At 56.7% G+C, this 20953-nt stretch overlaps 1 protein-coding gene across 4 annotated transcripts in view; it reads right to left on the reverse strand.

The window, feature by feature from the left end:
• The window catches only part of LINGO1 (leucine rich repeat and Ig domain containing 1), a 182924-nt gene that overhangs the window by 149583 nt on the left and 12388 nt on the right, over positions 1 to 20953 (reverse strand). For 2 of the 4 annotated variants that reach the window (XM_024557379.4, XM_045192840.3), the window contains exon 1: positions 12485 to 12580. The exons of 1 other annotated variant lie outside the window; for it this stretch is intronic. The gene's annotated coding sequence lies outside the window, so the exon portion shown is untranslated. Of the gene's footprint in view, positions 1 to 12484; positions 12600 to 20953 lie in introns of those variants that run through there. One more of the 4 variants, XM_053928479.2, reaches the window with a different exon arrangement.

Consider the following 20953-nt stretch of genomic DNA (forward strand, 5'->3'; position numbering starts at 1 on the left):
CTCACACTTCAGGTCTCCCGGCTTCAATGTCAGCTCTTGAAGAAAGGACTGCCCAGACCTTCCCCTCCAAGGTCGCTCTGCTGACCCCCGCCACCCCCTTTCATCACCCTGTTTATTTCCCTCTCAAACCCATCAGAGTCTGGTATTATCCAAATTATTTGCAGTTTGGCTCATTGTTACCGCCCCCCCCCCAAAATGAAACCCACCCAAAAGCAGGAACGGTCTGTATAACGTTCTAGCTGCTGGATCCTCGGAACCTGCAACAGCACCTGGCACTTAATGGGCGTTTCATAAACACTTGGTAAGTGAATAAATAATGAGTGAAAAGACAGGTCAGCTCCAAGCCAGAGGAGGGTGTTGACAGGAAGGCCAGGACTCCCTGCCCCAGTCTCTGAAGGGCTCAGCACCGCCTCAGTTAAGGGAAGGGAGCAGGCAGGTACCAGGCAGCACCTGGGCTCTGGGTTCTTCTCGCTCAACAAGTTCATGGGGCACTTATGGGGAATCAGAGGTCCAGGTCTGCGCCCGCGCCCAGCCCCTCAGCGCACTTCACTCGACCCCTCTGCGCCTCGGTTTCCTCCTCCACATAATGGGGGTGGTAGCAAGACCCTCCACCTCCTAGGACCCTTGTGTGGGTGAGTGAGGTGGTGTTCTCAAAACCGCGAGATAACGATGACGATAAAGAGAATCCCGCTCTTATAGACGGGGAAGCCGGAAAGATTATGGGAGCTGCCTGGGTCCCGTAGTCAGAAAGTGGGGAGCCAGGACTCCGCTTCAGACTTGTCGGACTCAGAAAGCAGTGCTCCTGTCTCTGGGCTGGCCTCACCCCAGCTGGGAGTGGGCAGTGGAACATGGAACGCCTCCCTTCCTTTTCTCCACCTCAACATGCGTGTACCTATATGTTCCCAAGCGTGAAGTGGCTTGGCCTCCCCTTCCCCCAGGTTCAGCACAAAGGCAATTTTAGGCAGCTGAGAGAGCTGGCTGGGAAAAACAACACTGTCCCCTCCCACCACCGCCTGAGGTAAAGCAGCTGGGAAGGAGCAGCTGGCCAAGCCCCGGACAGGTCAACTGAGGCAGGCAGACTCCCCAGGTGGTCTGAGGTCAAGGAATGGGCAGGCCTGAGTCTCAAGGTCCCAGAGGAAGAGGTGGCCCACATCATAGCAGAGGAACTCTCCCCGACCTCGCCAGGGACCCAGCAGAGGAGCTGGCAGGACCCCGAAGACCTTCAGAGGCTCTAAGAATAGATTCAGAACCCATCTACTCCCGCTCAGACTGGCTTATGAGGTCGGAAGGTCATTGCAGAAGGTCCAGAGTACCTGCTCAGGACAGCTAATGAGGGACCTCACTGCAAGCAGAAGGAGCAGGGGTGCCTTATACCTGCAGCCCATGCACAGGAAGAATAATTTGTCTTTTGAGCAAACAATTTGTTACAATACCCATCCACACTTCCACCGGCTGGGCACCCTCCCATGCATCCTGGATTAATCCCGGAAGTCACTCCATTCATTGAGGACACGCCCGAGTGTACCTCCTATTTTATGAGGGAAATTTTGCATTGTTTTGAAGCACTCACAGGTTGTAATTTGGGGCTGAGATTTTAAGGCCTCCCTCAGTGGCTAAGAGAAATGAGGAGACTCGTGGCTAGAAAGACCCACTGCCCTCAGACCTGGGAGGACCCAGCAGGACCTGGCAGGAGCCACTAGTCCCCGTGGAGGAAGGGAGCACAGCACCTCCTCCCCAGGGAGCCAGGGAGTGCGGACCCAATGCTGTACGGCATTGGGGCACACCCTCAACCTCTCTGAGCATCCCCAAGATAGACAAAGCTACGGAAGACTGCATATTTGGGTGTCCCTCTACTGAGCCACCCAGGGAAGTCTGGGAGGTCATCACCTCTACAAACCAGAGTCCTGGGGGGTAGTGTGGAGCCCCTGAAAAGGTAAGAAGTTTGGAGTTCAGGTTTGGAATGTGACCCAGGGAGAGTAAATCATTGGCCTGTGAGCCTCATTTTCAACTCCTTAGGATGAGACTAAGTACCGCCCCCATTCCGGGTTGTTGTCCAAGCCAAGTTCATAGCCAGTCTGATCCAGGGCTGGGCACAACGGAATTAGATAAGCATGAGTCTCCCGGCCCTCCAGATCCACTACAGACCCCTTCTACTTCTGTCTCTCTGCTCTGGCTCTCGAGAAGCCAGACCACCTGGTTCCTTAATCCTGGCCAGAGGCTGCACTCAGGCTGACCTCCACCTCCAACTGCAGCCTCCCTGCAGACCCATCCTGCCAGCCTGGACAGCTGCCACCAGCCTCCTCCCAGAGTTTGCACCAGGCCTTCCAACCTCCCACCCAAAGCCCCAGGGCCTGGGGAGTCCTGTCTGTGCGTGGACCCTACACTGAATCCCAGCCCTCCTCACAGGCTCTGTGCTGGGATCCAGGCTACATGTTTGTTGCCTCCCTGCCCAAAGTCAGAAGACAGCTGTCCCATTCCCAACTCCTAGTCCCCCACCCCCACCAGGGCTCCAGGGCTGGGACTTCTCTGGGCTCTGGCTGCACCTGCTGTTCCACACCCAACACCCCCAGAGCCTGTTCTCAGGAGCTCACACCCTGCCCCGAGCTCTCTCACATGGCTTGCCCTCTCTATACTCCTCCCTTGCCCCACACCCTGATCCTCCTGAACACTACAGTCCAGCCTCCTCCAGGAGGACCTGCCTAACTTCTCCAGGCCTTTTATGTCCTTCCCTTTTCTGGGGCTCATAACATTTCTAACTTCAGGTTGCTACACAAAGGCAGGGACCGTATCGCCTACTGGTTTTGTGGCCACCAAGCCCAGGCAAAGCCCATTGGGTGTTCAAGAAGAGTAGGCTCATTAAATGATTCGGGGGAGCGAGGATGGAGGACTCCCACTGACGGAGCGCCCACTCCTGGACAGCACACCTCCGTGAGCTAGGGTCAGTACGTCCCCGTGCACGCAGCTGGAGACAGACACTAAGAGAAGTGAAGCACTTGCCAGCGGTAGTGCGTGGAGGTGAACCAGCCCCACCAAATCCACAGTCTGCATCCATGACCCACGAGCCCTGCAGCCCACACACACTGTTCCACCGGGCCACCTCAGTTCCACTGCTGCTTGTGCCCCACAGGAGGAAGCTGAGGTCCAGACAGATGGGGCCACTTACTCAAGGCCACACAGACAGTACGTGGCAGGACCAGCACTTAAATACCAAGTCCCTCAGCTCCCAGCCCGGTCAGAACACACATTCGGAACACCCCTTCTCAGGGTTTGCAGGACGCGCCTTGCCCTCCCTGCTGGCCCACCCTCTCCTGGGCTGCTGGATGTCCCCCTCCCTGTCCCCAGGTAGTACATCAGCTTCTCCAAGTATTGGCCTAACCCTGAGACAGGAAGTACGAAGCTAGGAAAATTCCTTTGCAGGTGGACTAGGGAGACTAAGACACATGGCCAAGCAACTTGCTGCTGAGCCACTTGCAGAGGTGCAGAGGGTCACCAGGGCAGAAGGCCGGGGACAAAACTGAGGAAACGAAGACTCGCCCCCAGGGTAACCTCTCCTCCCCTGGCCTTTCCTCCCGGGAGATGACATCTGCGCCTCAGTTGTATTTCAGTGCCAGGCCCAGAAAATCAGCAAAACCAGGTAGGTGACACCAGAACCGACTGCAGTGACTGAAGACCCTCTGCCGACCACTGACCAATCAGAGGAGACCATGGCCCTGAAGGGGACACCTGGAGAACTGATGAATATTCTGCTGAGATCCTCCCCTGAGATCTCCCCTAAGATTCCCACCTTCAAGAAAGAGATAAAAGCCTCAAGACAAAAAACCCAGCTTGAGCTCTCCCTCTGGGGAGCAGCCTGTGCTGTTCCCTTTGCCCTCTTCTCCCCGCCCCGCCCCCCCCCCCCCCCCCCCGCCCCCGCAACAGGCACGCCTCTCCTAAACTCTCAGGCAGTGGGCGGTGGCAGCTTGTCCCAGGCTGATCCCCTGAACCTGTCCCCAGAGTCCCCTCTTCTCTGACCTCCCAGTGAGCGAAGGCAGCCCAGCCTGGGCTCCCCTGTTGCTTCCTGCATGCTGAGCCCTTTCTTGTCTCGCTGTCCCAGCTTTAATAACCGCATCCTCATAGTTGCCTGGACTCATGCTGTGAAATCTCTCCCACACGAAGTGGAGAGCCCACCCCTACAGCTGGCCCTGGGCAGACCCACTTAGACCCCTATGCAGTAAAAACCCCAGGACTCCTGGGAGGGGGCTGACCTTTTGGAGGGCCTGGCTCTCAGTTCTGGGTGTTTACACAGGTTGCCTGTGGTTCCAGAGGAAAGTAGGGCGCTGCGGGGGGAGGCATAGGGATGGCAGGTGTGGGCTGGAAATACTCCTGCCACCCTGCACACCACCTGGACAGCAGAGCCACAGCCTGGACTATGGCAAGCTCTCCTCAAAGGACCCTGGTAATTCCTCAGGGTGGACCCTGTGGGGCCTTGGGTCGAGGCCTGGACTGCCCACTGAGCAGAGGGCCTTGGCCAGTGCCCCGTCCAGCCCCTCTCTGCTAGGTGAACTGGAAGGCCTTGGGAAGAGATACACCTTCTAGCAAGAATCCCGCTCTGTGTTGAGGGGTCACCTCACTTCACTGAGCCTCTCTCTGCCCCCTCATCTGTAAGTGGGGTTCTGGTAATGACTACCGCCACATTTTGGGCACTCAGCTGCACTAGGCTGGCTTACCCCAGCAAGGTCTGAGGATGCACCTCTCTTGGGACATCCAGCCCCAAGCAGAAAAGATCTGGCCTCCCAGGAAAACAGCTAGGCAGCATTGGTTGGGGACACCGGGCTAAAATGCAAGCAGACACCCCACCAAACAGCAACAACAGCATACCCAGGACGTCACCTGGCCAGCTGGGTCTGAACAGTGGGCACGGCATGGGTACCAGGAAGCCTGGGGTCTCAGAAGCCAAGAGGATGCTGGCCCCCAGCCAGACTGGCTGCTCCTAAGCCCAAACTCCAGGCCACGTATACCACTGCAGCTGTCACAAGCACAGCCCAGCCTCCCCACAGCTCCGTCCTGGTCTGAATGGAAGAGCAGAGGGTGAGCTGTGGGAACAATGGGTTCCTGGAGAAGGGCACCTGTGCCTGTGACTCAGGCTGGGGCTGGGAGGAGCTACAGGCTGCAGGGAGTGGGGGCGAGCACCTCCACCCGTCTTTGCCCTCTCCATGCCACCCCCCACCTCTACTGCTGAGCAAAGAGGAGCAGCAGTGTGGCCCCAATCACGGCCACAGTTCTCAAGGCCCTGGGGCCGTCCTGGGGCCCCACCCTTCCATCAGCTGCTCAGGCTCCAAAGGTCCTCTCCAACCCCAGCTCCAGCCCTTTTATTATTCAGAAGAGCCTCTTGATAGAAAAGGCCTCTGAGGCATCTCGCAAATAGGAGTCCTTTAATTGGGAACTTGTTAACTTCTCAAAGAGGAATTTTAATTTTGCTTCCCTACCATCTCCTCTCCCCAAAACCTGCCAACTACCCGCAAAGGCTAACAAAGCCAAGCACCTGGTCCCTGGGCACCCCTCCGTCATGGGACAGAGGCAGGAATGGCAAGGGTCCCATCCCTCCTGCAGAGACCCCAGGTTCCTACCCGTGACTGTGAGAAGGCCTCCCACCTCTCCCTTTGGGCATGCCTGCTCCATATTCCCCTCACTACCCCACACCCCAAGTGCCCTGGGCGCAAAGGTGGCAAATCGCTAAAGGGTTAACAGGAAGGCAGGGCACCCAGACAGGGCAGGGACCACAGACCCTACCTAGCACTCAGTGTCCCGCCATCATACTGCCCCAGCGCTGATGGCTTAGATTTATATTTACTGAGCACTTACTATGTGCCAGAGCCCACTCTAAACACTTCATATGCACCAACCTGTTCAATACGCAATCCACACAAGGTAGATGCTATTCTTACTCCCAATTTACTGACGAAGAGACTGAGGCCCACAGAGCCTAAGGAAATGGCCTAAATTCACGCCTGCAGCAACAGGCAGAGCTAAGACTGGACCCACATGGTCTGGCTCCAGAGCGGGCATAACCTGAAGTGTTGCCTTCCCTCGCTGGCCTGCCCACGGCCTGCACAGTTACTGAGGGTATGGGCAGGGACAAGGGGTCACGCACTAAACAGACAAGCCCAGCAGAGGCCTGCACGACAGCCTCACAAACCTAGAGACAAAAAATAGCCACACAGGATGGTCTGAAACTAAAGCTTTCTAAGTGAAAGCAGGTCAAGGAGGGTAGTTACGTTGTAGGCTGGTATTTTTCCCTAACAAAGGTCAGTCTTTACCTTAATTGAGCCTGTCTGTTGTCTTTTTCTTTTTCTTTTCCTTTTTTTTTTTTTTTGCAACTATGATCACATACCTTTGGAATATCAAAGTAATTTCCTGCCCACCTCCAAAGAGTAGAGACCACAAATCCCCTCACTGTTATCATCACAATGTTGATTGTTAACTGTTACCCACCAATGTAAAAGAAGTATGTGTCTATTCATTGCACTTTTTATCCAGTCCCAGAGATCCCCCCACCACCCTCTCTGTTTTCTCCCACCTCCCTAATCTGTCACCGGTGAATGTCATACACCCGCTCACGCCTCCTCCTTTGATTCTCACGAATAAAGTGGAAAAACTGCCAGTTTCCTGAGTATTTTCTCAATCCATTGAGATTTTCCTTCTAGCAATTGTTGTCCGTTTGGCTCACATAACTCATAAAGATTCTTACAGGTTTGACGTTCCTTATGTTGACAAGGGCCAGGGCCTTGAGCACCTCATCTCTGCGTCCCTGGTGGCAGCACAGTGCCCAGCAAACAGCCACACTGAATAGATGTCTGCAGGGTGAATACAGGAAAAGGAACAGAAGCAAAGACCTATTCATTCTCTCACAGGCAGGCTGGATGGTCTCCAATTCACAGGTATGTAGACTGAGGCCCAGAAGCAAAAGCAGGTCACCCAGCTAGGGGTGTGGAGCCCCAGGAATTTCTCCTCCCACCCTGATCACGCATACCTGCCTTCCCAGAGTGTACAGGGATGAGGCTGTTCCAGGTCCAGATTAGCATCCTGGCTGAAACAGAAACTCCAAGAGCCACGGTCACGGCCCTGATGCCGGAACCTCCTCTCCATCCTTGACAGCGTAGGCAGCCTCGCCTTCCATCTTGCTCACCTCGAGGCATGAGAGGCCCCCACCACTTGCACACTGCTTTGGAAATCCCAGGTCTAGCCACGGGGGGTTGAACTGTGAGCCCCTTTCCACCCAGAAGTTACACGTTGAAGTTCTGAGCACCATTGCCTCAGGATGTGAGCTTATCTGGAAACTGGGCCATTGCGAGTATAATTAGCTAGTTAGGATGAGGTCATTGTGGCAGAGGGTGGACCCCTAATCCGATAGGGCTTATTCCCTTATAGAAGGGGACCCAGACACACATACAGGGAGAACACCGGGCGGGCATGGGAGGCACAGAGGAAGACAGCCACTTATAAGCCAGGGAGAGGCCTAGCGCAGACCCTCCCTCACAGCCTTCAGAAGGATGAACCCCGCTGACCCCTCGATCTCAGATTTGAAGCCTCCAGAACACAGGCGGCACACACGAGGCCCACGGGCCGAAGCCGGCCCCCCACCTTGTTTCTACCTGGCGGCAGTGCTGAGCTCTTGCTTAACGGTTAAGGGGTAGTTATATTTACACAGTCCTAAAATTGCATGCGGCCCTTTGAAGGTGACCGCGAGGCTGATGTGGCTCCCGGTGAAAATGAGTTTGATGCCCCTGCTCTAGAACTATGAGACAACAGGTTTCTGTTTAAGTCACCCAGTTGGTGATAAAATACTTTGTTACAGCAGACCTAGCAAAGTGCTGACTCAGGCCTTGAGTAGTTGTGTGACACCGGACAAGCCCGCACCCTTCTCTAAGCCTTGACTTGTTCCCATCTCCCCCAGCACACAGCGTGGCACACAGTAGGTGCTCGATAAACGCTTGTTGGAAGAACGAATGGGTGAACAGCACCCACCTTCCACATGGCTGAGATAAGGATGAGAGGAGATGAAGAAGGGTGTATGCCCTGACAAGGCCAAAGTCCTCGGCACACATGGGAATGGCCACACCAACAGACACACTGAGGGCTGGCTGATGTGGCCACAGCCAAGGCCTCAGCATGGAAAGTTGCTCCAGGCGGGCAGAGGCGGACAGAGGTAGGTCCTCCATCTGCCAAGCCACAGACACTGCCTGAGCTCTTGCCCTGCGCCAGGCCTCCTGCACCCTGGGCCCTGGGAGGAGGAAAGGAGGGCTCCCCGCTGCCCCATGTGGAGCCTGGACCTCCATGAAGGCCAAAGGCAGGCAGGTTCACCTCGGTCAGCACAAAAAAGGGCTTTCTCCACCTCAGAGCTGCCCCCAGGGCCTGGGTGTCCCTGGGCAGAGAGCTCCATAGCTTGAGCAGGGTTCCGTTTGGGAAGAGTTTTGAAGGCAGTGCATGGGGACAGGGAACAGGTGTGGACAGGAGACACAAGGGACAGAGGACAAGGAGGGTGGAGATGAAGATAAGCTGAGGATGATGACAGGAAAATGACAGGCAGCTAGCTCACCAAGTAAAAGGTACCGACAGCCATTCAAAGGGGCCACAGAGTGCGAGAGTCAGGGAAGACGCCCAAGAAGAGGTGGGGCTTGGCTGGGGTGAGACAAGCCTTCCAGATGCAGGCGATGGAAGATGAGACTGAGCCTGGCACACACAGAGGATGGAGGAGGAGAGTCACCTGTTAGAAAGAAGAGGGGCAGGAAGAGTGGGCTTCTGCCAGACTGTGAAATGCCTTGAATGACCAGGAGGAGGAGCTTGGATTCAACCTGAGCCACCAAGGGGTTTGGAGGAGGAACATGACGTGAAGGCCTGGAGTCGGGACCACCAACAGGGCTCAGAGGGGCCTGGGCTGTTCCAAACTCACCAGATGAGTCTCCCTTTGGGGAGCGAAGGGTGAATGACAGGGCCCAGTATTAGCACCCCCTTCCCGCCCAACCGTAGTCCTGAATAATGTTACAGAGTGACAGTACCAACCATTAGGCCATTTGGAAGGAGCAGCCGGGAGCGTGAGCTGGCAGCACCTTCTCTGGCCTGGCAAACCCAGAGGGCTTGTCTGCAAGGCGGAAGTAACAGGCCTGCCCATGGGCAGGGAGCCCCACAGGGGAGAGTCACTTTAAGCAGTGAGGCCCAGATCCCTGCTGTGCGTGACCCTGTCCAGGCTCAGAGGTTTTAAAACATCGCCCTCCAGATGCTGATGACAACCCCCCTGACATGCCCAGCCCACCCTGGTCCTCGGCCTTGCCTTACATGCCAGGTCTATGCAACCTCTCTACCTGCCCATGGGCACCTCAAAATAACACCTCCAAATAGGACTCTTCCGTCCCCTCCACACCCATCCTCAGCCCCCTGCTGCTCAGCTCAAAGGCCCCACCACCCACCAGCTCTGACTCTGATCTCTCACAGCCCACTCTCACTACCCTTCCGTCTCCTGCAATCAGGTACTCCTCCCTGCCAGGGCCTCCCAACCAGCCCGCCAGCTTCTAATCTTGCCCACCGGCCACCATTTTTGGCCCACAGGGCAGTGGGGGAGAGCCTGCCCCATGAGTAAGGACCGCTGTACTCATACCCTGCCACTGTGGCCCCGGCCCCTCATCCCTACAGGCACTCCCAGCTCAAGGTCTGCCCAGTCCTCCAGGGGCCTGTCCCTTCTCCGGTCTCTGCTCAAAGGACACCTCACCTGAGAGGGCTTTTCCTGACCACCCTACAGAGAACATCTCCCCCTGCATGCTCACTCCCTTTTCCTGTCTTATTTATCTCAACCTCACTTGTTACTCCCTAACCGTGTATGATGAATTACTTATGTTCCTGTTCTATCTATTCTGTCTGAATCGGAGCTTTATAAGGGCTACGACTGGTCTAACTTACTGACCCGTGGATGCCAGGCATGTGGGACAGGGCCTGACGTGCAGCAGGTACTCAGCAAGTCTGTGTCAAATCGAACGGGGCATGAATGAGCCACTGAACTAATGACTTCAGTAAGCATTCGTGCAGCAGCTGGTACACGCCACACGGAAACAAAGGGGCAAATCAGGCTGGATCTGTCCTAAGAGCCCTCGAGGCCCGCAGGGAGAAAGAAACCAGCATCTAAGAGCAATTCTATGCAGCATGCAAGCAGTGCTGGGGTAAGTGAATGTGCACAAGGAGGAGAGTCCTGGGGAGGGGACCTCCAGCTGGGCCCAAAGGTCAGGAGAGCTTCCTGGAGAAGACACCCCACCCCCAGCATCTCACCTTGCCTCTCAGGGACCTGGACCACCCCCACTCCCAGCCAAGGGGAACAAGGGAAGGGGCCTGCCTCACAAGCCTCACTGATTCAGAGCCAGCGTGTGCACCCCCCTGCAAGGAGTAGACACGGGCAGAGATGTCAGGGAGGGGGGCGCGTGATCCTTCCAGTGAGGTCAAGGGTTGTAGCATCTGGGACCCCAGTCTCGCCTGCCCTTCCCCAACCCCACCATCCTGCCCTCTCTCTTGCAATCACACGAGCACTGGAGGAGCAGGCAGGGCCAGGAAGACCCTGGGCTTCCGCGGGCTTCGGGGCTTCAGCATGCCTCCAAGGCTCCCCGTGAACAGCCCTGCCCGGTCCTGGGCACCATTACCAAACACTCTGAAGTCCCCGCCTCTACAGTTTTGCTTAGGCTGGGCCCTCCGCATCCCCTAACCCTCTCTGCCCATCATAGCCCTACTTACATGTGGACCCAGGAGCATTTATAATGACACGCCGCTGGAAACCATCAAAATAGACAACGGAGACGTGCTTGAGCGTGCCGTGGCTCACACAGGCTGGTGCCTGACACCGACATTAAAAACCCCGTTACAGAAGGGGGTTCAATGGAGGGAGCATGATCTTGCTACAGTACTAAGTGCAAGAGGAAGGCTAGAAAGCAGGAAGTACAATTCGATCCCAATTATACCTATTTCGTGAAAGACTGAGGGGCAAAATAGCCAAGGGCTCACAATTTCTATAGAGAACATGCATTTCTTTAATAATCAGAAAAATAGAACATTTTTAAGGAATCCTACAGCCTTTAAGTCTCAGCCCAGGTGTCCCCCCATCCAAGGCCTCCAGGCTCCCAGCTGAAAGGGGCCTCTGCTCTGAGTGAGCTCCCCCCCAACTCCCTGTGTGCTGAGCTTCCACAGTGCTGTCCGCTTGGGCAGCAGGGGAGGCTGCCGTGGCCCCCGCGGAGAGTGAGGGCAGGACCCAGCCACCCTTCCTCCATGACACCCTTGCCCTGGGCCCCTCCCATCCCCCTGACCACCTTCGAGACAATCCTGACTGACTGCGTCCTCTCCCTCCCAATCTCCCAGCGGCAATTACAGGTTAAACTGGAGGGGCTCGTTAGCTGCTCATTCTACCCAGGACTGACGGGTCAGCAGGGATATTTTGATGGAAATAACTGGACTTCAAGGCAAGGCCTAGTGCCTAGGAAGGAAACCCCGCCCTCAGCCCCCTGCCACACCCCCACCAACTTCCTGGTTGGAAGGACAGTGTCAGCTGAGCCAGGGCACACCTATCGTCACACCTACTGAAACTGTCACCCAGTCACTGGGGGTGGGGTTGGAGGCCTGCTGCCCTGCTGGCTCTTCTCACCTGAAAGATGGGGACCACACTCCCATCCAGCCTGTTTGCAGAACATTTCCCCAGCGTTCCTTCTATTTAGCAAATTCCCCTGCAGCCTTCTCATGGGTCACAGAGGTCTGTCAAGGACAGGGAACTGGCCCAGATAAAGGGTAGAAGTCATTTGTCCAAGGTCACAAGCAAGCCAGCGGGTCCCGCCAGGCAGCAACCCAGTTCCCACTCCCTCCCCACCTCCCATCTCTTCGGGACTCGCTGTAGCTTCTCCACATTCCCTCACATGGGACATGGAGTGTGAAGACTGCCACCTCCCACATCCTGAGTATCCTGATCCTTAGGATACAGTCCAAGAGGCCACTGCTCACACCTGGCCAGAGCCAAGGTCACTCGGCTGCCAGTGACTGTCACACGTGCACACACGCAGCTGAGCTTCATCCTGCGGTGACGATGTCCGGACCTGCACGCTGAGTCTGGAGTGAGCCCCTTGACCGCTTCCTGGGCCCTGCCCGTCCCAGTCCACCTGCTCTCACTCCCTCCTAACCCAGAGTCATGCACACATTTTGGCAGCAATGTGAAAGAACCGCGGACAGAGTTCTTCTGCTCGCCATTAGAGACCTCCCGCACCGCACAGGGACCCATCCACTGGCACGGCCACGAAACCTTGGTGTGCAAAACAATGCTCAGGCTCCTGGGCTGGCTCCCAGGGCCCTGCCCTGTCACACCTCCTAGACTGGACTTCATGTGGCGGGGGAGACGGGAGGGACCACCAGAAAGACTGCCCCTGAATGGCCTCCCTACAGCCTCTCCCGTGGGGACCCCACTCTGCCCAGTAACAGAGTGGCTTCTCACCTCAGACTGGGCAGGCGTTTGTGGTGTGCAGCTGGGCTGGGGGTCAGCCTGGGCTTGACTCAGTTGCCCTCTTTGTCTGTGGGCACAGAGGCTCAGGGCCTATGGGCACAGGAGGCTGCGGGAGAAAGAGGAGATGAGCAGTCAGCCGGAACAGGGGAGCAGGGAGCAATTCTAGGGAGCCGTGGGGGCCACGCATACAACTGGTCCGATCCCACCTAGTTGGGCAAAAAACACCCATACATCTCACACACGCTCCCTATTGCTGACACACACACATTTTTGCACTCACACAAATCCACGCATGCTCTCACTCACTGACGCTCATCTGCACACACTCATATGCCACCAGCTGGGGCAGGTGAGGCTCAGGGAATGTTAAGTTCCTGGCCCCAGGCAGAGGGGGGTCTGAATGTGCTTCGCTGCACACTGGCTCTGTGACCCTGGGGAAGCCAAGTCCCTGGGCCTCACTTCCCTCACCCAAAAACTGGGGGTACCATTCCCCCTGCCAGGGTGCTAGGAAAATAAAGAGAGAGGAGGGATTGTGGCCTGGCACACAGTAGGTGTCCAGCCACCACTGGGCCTGCCTTCCTTCCTAGCCCTGCCCCAGGATGCAGGCTCAGGGGCTGGCCCTTGACAGGGAGCAGGCAGAGCACCAGGGGTGCCCATGGGGTGCCTGAGCCTCAGCCTCCCAGTCCCCACACACCCACCCCTCCCTTCCCCAGCCTCTTCCAGTTTATGGTTCATTCCCTCACCCTACATTCTCCAAAGGTAACTCCGGACCACCCCCGCCCCGCCTCCGTGAGTGGAGAGGACACTATGGAGTCCTAACCCCTTGGCAAGACCCCAGGCTGAAAGGCCTTAGGCATCAGGCTGAAGGTCTCCCACCTGATACCTGTACAGCCCTGGGCAAAGTTTCCCCATATGAGCCTCAGTTTCCTCAACCTCCCAGACAAAGCCCCAAATCCCCTTCTGAGTTGTTGCCAAGAGGTTCCAGTCCAGTCAGAGTTTCCAAAGGGTGAGACGTGACACGTGCCAGCGGGGTGTGCACGGGGACGCTAACTGGGTGGCGTGCAGACGAACATTTTTAGTACCGTAGGGATGGGTTTATTTCTGTGTGGTGTCACCGCTGGGATTCTGTGCGTATGTGGCTTGGGGCGTGCCCGGCAATCCACCTTCAAACGTGGGTCACTGCACAGACAGGGACTAAGCAGATGTGACTGCCGGGGGTGCCCAGAGGTGGCCACCACCTTGGTGGTGAAAAGGAACCAGGGGAGGGTGGCGTCGAACCCAGGCCTGGCTCTCAGCAGCCCTCACGAGAACGTGAAGTTCGCTCTCTCCCTGGAAGGCCAGGCCAGCCCCTCCTTTCCCTCTTTGTTCCCCACAAGGCGCATCCAGCACAGGCCCAGGTCCCCAGGGGGACTCTCAAGGCCTTCCAGATGGGATCGATAGGGCTCGGAGAAAGTTGCCATAATGTCATCTTTGCAGAAGATGGCAAGGGCCTCTGACTCCCTCCCAAAATCAACATTTTACCAAGTCTGAGGTGCAAATGGTGGAATTTCTAGGCGTATGGTAGGTGAGGATGGAGGGACTCTTTGGAGGCAAGGATCTCCTTGTTTCATGAGCTACAATCTTCTCCTCCAAGAAGGAGACAGAGACCTGGGCCCAGAGCAGGCTCTAGGGCCCACCTTGGCCTTCCTGTCCTGACGACAGAGCCGCCATGCAGTGTAGACCAGTAAGAGGGGGCTGCCCAGCCCTGTTCACCAGCCCCCGGCTACTCCCCCTGCAGCCCCCAGGGTGCCTCCTAATGGCTGTCGATTCTGGAGGATAAGACAGGACTAAACGGTACCAACCTGGGACAGAGGGGTAGCCAGAGCCTGGGCAGTTCCTCAGGCCTGGGTCCTCCAGGCCAGGCGTAGCTAGGCAGTATCCTTGGCGATAGCCCAAGCTGGCTCCCAGCAGACAGGCACAAGCTAACCAGCTCCACACCAACGAGCAGCCCTGTCACGGCAGGCCTCCCGACCCCCTGGCTGCGGCCCTGAGCCCAGTTCCCCCTGAGCCAGCGGGGCCAGCCATCCCCACAGCGCCACACCAAGCCCCCAGCTGCCATATTGCAAGATAAGGAATGGGTTTCCCGCTCCCTTCTCCCCAGATTTTCCTGAAGCTCCTACTCTCCTCAACAGCATCACAAGGAGTCACTAAGCAAATGGGACCACAGGCAGAGCACAGCAATGATTTGGGGCACGGGAGGAGACACAAACAAAGCCAGGCGCTCTCCTGGACTCAAGGCCTTCCTGTGCGCCAAGTCCCAGGAAGAACACGAAGTCCCAGCTGCAGGCCTCAGAGTCAAGATGGGTAAGGAAAACCACTGCAGAGGTGAGGGCTTCCGACCTGCCCTCCTGGCCCCTCCCTGCTCAGGGGAGTCCAGGGAGGTCTGGACTCAGATGCCTGTGTGTTCAACAGAATGACCACGTGCCCTGAGGTGCGTGGGACTTCTAGGGATATGGCTACCACGGGACGCTGTCAAAGCAGGTTCATACCGTGGGGAGCTGGTACCCAGTAGGTGCTCAGTGAACACTGATCAAAGGGGATGGTACTAGCGTGTATGTGCGTGCGTGTGCATGCGTGTGTGTGTGAGAGAGAGAGAGGGGCATGTGATGTGCCTACTCGTCAACACAGTCACAGAATCACAGAGCTTGAGAGGCCCACGCCCATTGTACAGATGGGGAAACTGAGGCCCAGTGAGGGCTGGGGACAGCCCCCAGGTCAATCTATAAGTCAAGCCCAGAAGCCAGATCTTCTCTCCCTCACACCTGAACCCTTGACCCAACTTCCCCAGCTTTCCATTTATTTACCCTATTTTGTACTTGACAATCGGGATGAAGAGACATGAAGGGCATGGCTCCTGCCTGCCAAGAGCTCAGAGAGGAGACCGGCCATCGCGGTCAGAGGGCAAGCACTGGGACAGAAGCCGGGGGCTTCAGGAGCCCGGGAAGTTTCCCTAGAAGATTGTAGTTGGCATTTCTGAGCTGTGCTTCAGAGGCACCTCTGACCTGTCTCCCAAGTGCTCTCTCAGCCCCCACATGGAGGCCTTACCTCCAGGAGGTAACAGGGGTATTCCCCATTAGTACCCCCAGGCCCTGGAAATGAGGAACCACGAGGAAAGTGCCCTGGACTGCCCTCCCCTCCCCTAGATTCAGCGCTGTTCATCCCTCCCTCCTGGGGGTCAGACGCTGTCTCGGCCTGGGCAGCACAGAGGACAGTGGAACCCCAGTCATCAGTCTTCACCCTGTGGAGCTCAACTCCCCATCTCTCTGCCAGCAGCTTGAAAATTCTCTCCTGTAGTGTTTTTTGGTTTGCTTTTTTTTTTTGCAGGGGGTGGGGGTGTAGTACTGAGAGGGCAAAAGAGGACACTTTCCAAAGCTTTGCTTGGAAGCCCCACCTGCTCTGCTGTGTCCCACGTGGGCTATGGCTCCCAGCAGCTGGCACAGACTCTCAGGGCCTATTCAGCACAAGTGGAAACAAGCACCCAAAGGGTAGCCAGGTGGACCTCAGGTTGCCCAGTGCTGAGAAGCTAGGGGGCGGGAGAGGTGGATGTGGAGGGGGTTGTAGAGAAGTGAGGACCAAAGGGAGGGGCCAGGTCCAGGGCTGTGGAAGTGAAAGAAGGAGCTATCTGAGAAGGCTTCTTGGTAGAGGAGGAGTTTGGACTGGCTCAGAGCCTGCTCTCGGACTCCTGCAGGAAATGCGTTTCTCTGCCCTGGCAGCCCGTGTGCAGCTAGGGCGGTAGGTAGAATGGTGCCCCCTGAAAACTACCATCCCAGCCCAACCCCTGAGGTGGGGGGGGGGGTCTGGTAGGGAGGCCAGGCAGAAGGTTGGAGAGCAGAGTCAGTGTTGCAGATGCCTGGAGGAGCCTCCAAACCAGGGCTTGGCAGAGACTTTTCAGCAATAAAATTCTTATTTGAAATGAAATGTTATGCAGCGGGGGAAGCCTTTCTATGCCAGACATGAAACCCAGGAGGCACAGAGTGAGAATCTGACATACCTGACTGCACGAACACACACCACATCTGTACAGCCGCAGACGCTGTGCGTGGTGTTAAAGGGCAAGTGAGACACTGAAAGAACATATCACTAACATACAAAGAGCCCCTACAAGTCAACAAAAAAAATACACAAAAAAAAGAAAGAAAGAAAGATCGGCAGTGAATTAGAAACGCACAGAGGAAGACCGAAATTGGCCAGTAAGTGTATGAAAAGATGTTCTACCTCACTAGCAATCAGAGACGGGCAAGTGAAAATCAGAAAATACCATTTTTGGCCCGTCACACCGAGAATAATTACATTCATTGATAACGCCCAGGGCTGGCAAGGGTGTGGGGAAATGAGGACTCAGCCCACGGGAGGGCAGGGGAATCAGCTTGCCCTTTGGAAGGGTAATTGGCACTACCGAATAACGGTTTAAACCCACACACTCTGCAACCGAGTAATCCCACTTCCACGAGCTTCCCCTACGGAAGCGGTGAGGGGGGCACTCACATATAAACATTCAGGAATGCTCACGGCAGCATCGCTGGTGAGAGTGCAAGAGAAATCGGGGTGGCCTGCGTGTCTGTCAGTACAGGACTGTCCAGCAAACCCGAGCACATCCTCCCTGTGGGACCCCGCAGCCGCGGACAGAGGGAAGCACCTCTCTGTGTGGAAAACATCGGGCTGTCCAACGCCCCTTCGGAATGAGCCCGTCTTTGTGAATGACAGTTTGGGGTATACGCCCCAAAAGGCACTGTCTGGGCATCGCTGTGATTGCCTCCTAGGAGCGGGACAAGCGGACTTTCACGGTCTCTGTTACCCAAAAATGAGTCATTGGATTTTCCTTTGTAATCAGAAAAGCAAAATCAATAAAGAGGTAATGGTTTTTTCCTTTAAATCCTGCCCAGACCCTAATATAAAGTGCAGACCTAAGCAGCCACGTTATGGTTGAAAGGGGAAAGGCCTGTCCAGCCCTGCCCCCAACCCCACAGTCCCCAGGCCCCCTCAGGGACACCAGGGCTCTAACACCAGCTGAAGGACCTCCCTCTGCTGCAGAATGTGGAACTACACTGCTACTCCCCCAAACCAGGGCCCACGGCAACAGGTTGCCCCGTCACACTGGCAGTCCAGACTGGCTGAGGCTGAGGCCAGGGCCTCTGGCTCTCTGGCAGAGTTCTGGCTCTCCAGGCCTAGATGGGCGGTTTCCCTAGGTACCCAGAAAATCCTGGGGTACCACAGTCTTGGGGAACCCTAGGCCTAGAGCCTTTGCAGTAAACTCCAGGGGAGGGGGCTTTGAGGCTTAGCTCTAAACTCTCACAGGGCCCTGGTGCTAGAGAAGAAGAGGGAGAGAGGAGGAAAAAAAGTAACAAGAAAACTTGGGGGGTCATGTTTCTCTCTAAGAAAGAGGGGGGTACCAGAAGGGGGGACTGGTATATTCAGGTGTTGGTGCTCACAGAAAGCGAAAGAGCTCATGTGGGCCGGTGGAGGTGAACCGTGGAGAGTGTGCGTGTGTCTGCATCCAGGGCGGAGCCGGTGTGAGTGTGTGTTGTCACTTCCAGGGGTGACAATGAAGAGGTGGTGTGTGTTGAGGGACAGGAGACCCAGGAGATATCTGCGTACATGCGTGTGTGTGTGTGTGTGGCAGGGTGTATGGGCAGGCAGCAGACCTGAAGACAGGCCAAAAACAGGTGGCAAATTCCAGAGATCTATCCCCAGCGGGCCCTCAGCCTCGTGCCTGACCCAGCGCTTCCCAACGCTACCCTCCAGTGAGACAAGGCCCCTGCCCTCCTTGACAGACACAGGCCCCCAAGGCTTTGTACTTGCTGCTCCCTCTGCGAGGATGTCTCCCCTCTCTGAACAGTCCCCAGTATCCTTCAAGAAACTTCTTCTGGCCCACCCCCACATCTCCCTATAGGCTGGATCAGGGGCCCCTCTGCTAGCCCTGCCCTCTGTCACCTCTTTCCTGCCCCAACCCTCAAGCAGTAAGTGCTGACAGATGTGACTTCCCGGGGACAGGGGTGGTCTTGCTCTTTTCTGAACTCAGAGCCTGGCACAGACGGTGCACGGAAAACTAAAGTTGGCGGAAAGAACGAGAGGATCATCGCAACACTTGGCCCCCAGCCAGGTGCACGGTGGCATCTTCATTAGACCACAGAGTGGAACAGGAAGAGCATGGCCTGGGGACTGAGATGCCTGGCTTCCTGTCCAAGGATATCATGACAGGTAACATTACCCACGTCACATGGGCGACGATTAAAGCCAGGGTCCCCAGTGAAGGGGACTTAGGAGGTCTGCGAGCACGGATGTGAATTTATGCGTGTGGTGTGAGAGGTGAGGGGTGGGGAGGGACATACCTGTTTCAGGTATACCCCGTGGCTTTCATGCCCCAAAGGGCCCACAGACCAAAAAGGTTCAGAACCACACAGTGGGACAGAATAAGGCTGTCTCCCAGGGGAGCAGACTCAGGGCCCCCACTTCCACCTGCACATCGGGCAGCTATTGGGAGGTGGGGGCCGGCACAGGTTCTGCAGCCCCAGGCCCCAGCCAGGGCCTCTGGAGTCACGGGGACTAGATACCGGCCCTGAGCAGGGAGGACAGCTGTCCAGGATGGCAGGTGGCCTCACGAGGATGAGCAAGAGCACAGCTGGACAGGGCAGAGCTCAGGATGGGTGAGGGGCAACCCGAGTCTCCCTTTCAGACTCTGCGGGCCCGTTTCCCCATCTTGCAGCCCAGGGTTCCACAGAGTGGCCCCTGTGAATCCATCCCGTGTGGGGAAAGGAGGCCCGGGGCCATGTGGGTGAGGCTCCAGGCTGCAGGGCTGAGCACGCAGTCCTCCTACCAGGTGGGGACCTGCAGCCCTCTTCCCTCCTGGGGTAGAAAACAGGCTGCCCTGGCGTCCCCCCACTGCCTACTGGGCCTGCTTGGGTGCTGCTGTCCCCTCCACCTGCATGAGGGTGACTCCAGAGAGCACAGGAAGGAAAGGTTTCCTTGTGAGTCTGGACAGGGGCCAAGGGAGCCCAGGGGCAGGACAGAAGCACTGAGCAGGCCTGGTGGCCAGGCCAAGGCCACGTGAGCCCAGTGGATTCCCCCCAAAGTCTCAACCACTCCAGAGCCTCTCGCAGCCTGGCCTGGGGAAACCTAGATGCCCTTGGTCACACAAGGACTTAGTGGCAGGTCTGGGCTCAGACCCTAGGCCCCCTGCCCCTGGCTGGGCTTCACTCTGGGCACCAATGAGCCTCACTCACTCAGGTGACGCTGCACACCTCCGTACCCCTAATCCTGCCAGGATAAGGCGGCTGGGACTGAGGTTCCAGCAGACTGACTGAAACACAGGCTTGCTGTGTCCTCCAGGTTCCAGCCACCCTGAGGCCCAGTTCCCCCTCTCTAAAACAGAGGCACGAACACCCCCCTCCATGCCTGTGTTTTACAGGATTATAAAAGCACAGATACATAGCCTGCTTAGAGCAGAACAAGGGCTCTCTCCAGCCCCACCCCATCTCTGGACCTCAGTCCTCCCATGTCTAAGTGAAAAGATTGCCCTGGGTGATTCCCCAGGCCCCCAGAGCCTCTGATACTCTGTGCGAAGCCTGCTCCAGCCTGGCCCAAGGCCATGTCTTTGGGAGACAGGCTGCAGGGGCAGAGAGCAGGTCCTGCCCTGGCGGAGCTCCCTGTGAGCTGGCAGAGTGGGAGCGGTGCCCTGGCGCAAAGGCTACTTAGCAGAGCTGGAGCCCTGTGCCTCCGCATCGCCAGTTCCCACCACTCCCTGCTGCGTCACACGCAGCCTGCTCCACTCATTGCCTGCCTGTCCCCTGTAGGCACTAGGTTTGTTCCCCTGCTCCAGGGGCCACAAAAGGCTTAAAAATAGAAAACCCAGTGTAGGCTGAGCCGTGATAAAGGAAAGCTTCCTAGAAGAGACAGGACAAAGAGGGTCAAGTTCACAGAGAGGCCTGAATACCCAGTTGAGGAATTCAGACCCTGAGCAGCCACCAGCAGATTCACACGTGCCCCTTCCCCCTGGACAGGGGTGCATGACCCCACCCGGGGCAGCCTCAGAGCTGCATGTCCCCAGCAGAGGTCTTGAGGTGGAGGTGGAGACTTGGGCCAAGGCCCCACCCACCCCTCCTCCACAGCCGTGGACTGTGCCTCCACCCCAGGGAACTCAGGCCTGGTCAGTGATGCCCAGCACTTGTGAGGCCTCACTGCATACAGCTTTGCCACTGGTGAGCGCCGTCTGGCCAGGGAGGGCTCCCTGACAGATGAAGAGCAATCCCAGCCCAGACTCATTCGTATTCTGGTCTGGCAGCCAGTTTCAATATGGCTGAGAGACACAAGGGCAAAGGCGCCCCTCCGAGAATGCCCAGCAATAATTCTTCTCTGATTCCAATTTATTTTCTATCATTAATGCTTTTGAAAAGCTCCACTCACTCTGCAAACAGGGAAGGAGCA

The sequence above is a fragment of the Desmodus rotundus genome, chromosome 7, assembly GCF_022682495.2.
Source record: "Desmodus rotundus isolate HL8 chromosome 7, HLdesRot8A.1, whole genome shotgun sequence".
Classification (NCBI taxonomy): Eukaryota; Metazoa; Chordata; class Mammalia; order Chiroptera; family Phyllostomidae; genus Desmodus; species Desmodus rotundus.